Source organism: Dromaius novaehollandiae, chromosome 1 (assembly GCF_036370855.1).
Source record: "Dromaius novaehollandiae isolate bDroNov1 chromosome 1, bDroNov1.hap1, whole genome shotgun sequence".
In the NCBI taxonomy this organism is placed as follows: Eukaryota; Metazoa; Chordata; class Aves; order Casuariiformes; family Dromaiidae; genus Dromaius; species Dromaius novaehollandiae.
The window spans coordinates 154415171-154418236 of record NC_088098.1 but is presented as its reverse complement, the minus strand read 5'-3'; the positions used below and the strand labels follow the sequence as shown (position 1 = coordinate 154418236).

Genomic DNA, 3066 nt, shown 5'->3' with positions numbered 1-3066 from the left:
ACTACTGCGAGAGTGCTACGGACAGCTGTTTAGTCTTCCCATGGCAGACCAAGCGCTTGTTCCCCTGCCAGAGGGGACAGTCTCTTCATTCAAGTGTCCGTCTTCTCCCCACAGGGAAAGCAATAGGCACGTTTTGGTGTAATCTGGTGAGAAAAAGCACATTCCCACTGCATTCCATTTGTTTTCCTAGCCTTTGCAAGTCATTGCTGTTAAGGACATGCAGAGAGACTCCTTTTTTTTCAGGACCTCCTGCTTATTTCGGAGGACCCAGAAAGGGGCGATGGGGGAGCTGCTGGGGTGTCGTGCACAGAGTGCCTTCTTTGAGGGGCCTTCTTCTCCCATTGTCCTGTACCTCTCATTCCAAAGTTCCCATTCCCCAGTGCAATCAGCTCCTAGCATGCCAGAAAGAAAGAGAGGAGGCTCACAGCCGTATGTGCCACAGCAGCCTTTTGGGAGTTGAGCCCAGGTCCACCGGAAAGCAAAACCCTCCCCAGAGCTCACCTCTGGACCTTCATGCGGGAGAAATTGGGGGTGCCTTGTGAATCATAACCTTCTTCAGAACCTCCCTGCACAATGCCCCCAACAGAGCAGGCCTTTTACCTTCTCTGGGAGCTGTTGCCTGCAGTAATAAATCCTGCCAGCGACATTTTGAATGATACTAATACTGCGCTTGACCTGGAGCTCTTGGGGCTGCTTTCAGCCCTTTCTCATCCCTCTTTGCATTGCACCTTGTCTGGGCACAGTGATCTCAGAGCATTAGAGTGGCAACTCAGCACCTGCTCAGCATGCGCACAGCACTTTGCAGCACTTCTGTCAGGCCATTTGCACCATCAGATCTGCTTCTCCGCTTCTTGCCTGTAAATTAATGGCCAGTCCCTCCCTGGGCAGCCTCTGTCATGTCTCTCTCTCTGGCATCAGGGGTGTTTCTCAACCAGCCACTGAGGAGGTGGGATTTTCCCCCGCCTCTCCAGGAGCCTGTGGCAGAATTAGGCTTTGGCTTCTGTGTTTCTGGAGGCCTCCTGCTGCTCTCGGGAGTGGTGTGTTCCTAGGCCTTGCTTGGCTGAGCCTCGTGAGAGGAAAATGAAACTGCCGCTTGAATGCCTGTCCCTTAGTGCAGCGCACAGAGCAAATCCTGCAGCACTTGATGAACATGCAGGGAAGAGGGAGGAGCTGGTTCTTCCGATCCCAGAGGCAAAGGGTTGCTGGGCCCCCTAAGAAACATGCGCAAATCTCACTGCTTGCCTTTCCTCGCCTATGCCCTTCCCTCACCAGGTTTCTCAGGGCTCTGTGAGCTTCCCCAGGGACACTGCAGGTGCTGGGGCTGCACCTTCCTGCCATGGCCTTCCTATTGGATCCTACAAGGGCCTTTACTCCTCGCCCTCTCCTGCAAGCTGGCAATAGGGGTGACATGTTTTCAGAGGTGGCAACTGTTTGCCTGTGATCCTCTGGAAAGGTAAGAGTCTACCTGGGCCCCGTTCAGAGAGAGCACATAGGATCCTGGGCTTTCCTCCAAATACAGCTGTATTCTCTTTTCTGCCTTACCGCTCGTATTCATGGTTTGAGTGTTTGGGAGCAGAGCAATGCCATTTCTGTGCGTCTTTGTGCCATTTTTAAGGCCAGTACTGTTCTTCCTATCACAGTCCTTTTTGCTCTCTTGCCCAACCAGCCCCCTCTCCCTTTTCTCTACTTGAAGACATTCAGTTTCTGCGCACAGAGGACCATTGCGCGAACCCCCAGCAGCCTCTGGTCTCACTTTAGCACTCCTCTAACTCATTGCTCAGAGCTGCACAGCCATCCTTCACAGCACCTCCTTCCCCTCTCAGTCCCCAAATCCACCAGGATTCAGTGCAGCACTCCCAGTGAGTTCACGGATAACCATTTGCATGCCATGTCTCATCCACGCTCCCCCATTCGGATGAATGAAACCTTAATGACAGCCCAAGCTGGGAAACTACATTGATGATGGCACCGAGGGCAGCCCCTGAGGGAGGGCAACTCCCTGACAGCTCCTCTCCCTCATCCAACCCTGCCGTAAGCGCTGCGCATTACACCCAGACACAGAGGACCAAAACAGCCAAGGACTCGCACCATTCTAGCCCACCATTTTTATTATTCTATTCGGAATATGCATCTGAAGTACAATATCCCTGTTGGTAATGAAAGCACACGCACTTGGAATGATCGGCTTGGGGTAAATCCCGGGGAATGCAGATATCTGAGGAAGAGTCATAATCACCATCTGAGGTGTTCTGGCATGTAGGCTGAAATGAACTTTCTGAATTTGTGGCATTAAATAACTGGGAAAGCTCTGTTGCAAAGTTCACCGGAAGGCGACTGGAGCTGTTGTTCAGATTTTCATTTTCTAGGGTGAGCTCATCCTTTTCTCTGTCACTCCCTGGTTTTGCTCTGCCTTCCTCTGTGCTTGACTCCCCTCTGTTGGAGGCAGCGGCAGGGTTAGCTGGTACCGCTTCTCTGCAACAACGAGAATGGCTTTCAGGAAAGAGCACTCACTGCTAGGAAGGAAGAGTCTGCTTAGGAAAGCTAACAGCAGACGTCTCAACAGAGTCCTCTCAACAGCTCACCAGGCACTCCACAACACTATCCCTACACATGCTTTGTTGCTAAAACACAGAAAATAGAAAGAACGTCGGAAAAGAACAACTCACTGCTTTCTCTTCCTCAGCCAGAAAGTAACTATACACATCAGCAGGACGACAAACAGTACGAAACCCAAGACTGCGGCACTCAGGACCAAACGCTGCTTTTGTCGGCCTTTAGGAGCTGCAGCCTCGGCATCTTTGTCACCACCAAGACCTGGAGGAAAGGAGACAATCCCATACATCCCTGGGTTCTGCAGGACTGATAATCTCAGTGTGTGGTTGGGATTCCCAGGCAATTTTACATCCCGTGTTGTTACTGTCACTAATTCTGGCCTCTTGGCACCGGTGGACAAGAAAGTTCATCGACACTTCTCATGGGCAAGAGCCCACTGGCCGGTGAAAGTCTGAACCAGTGCTACCCCAAACTGTGCTGGCCAGCAGGCAGAGCGGGCTCCTCTGAGTCTGC

At 52.0% G+C, this 3066-nt stretch overlaps 1 long non-coding RNA gene across 1 annotated transcript; it reads right to left on the bottom strand.

Moving 5' to 3' along the window:
* Window positions 1–2090: 2090 nt before the first annotated feature.
* Window positions 2091–2726, bottom strand: LOC135329952 (uncharacterized). Its single transcript, XR_010391661.1, has 2 exons — window positions 2667–2726; window positions 2091–2472 (listed from the first exon to the last, which is right to left on the bottom strand). It is a non-coding gene; the product is annotated as an uncharacterized LOC135329952 (long non-coding RNA).
* Between the last annotated feature and the right edge of the window lie 340 nt (window positions 2727–3066).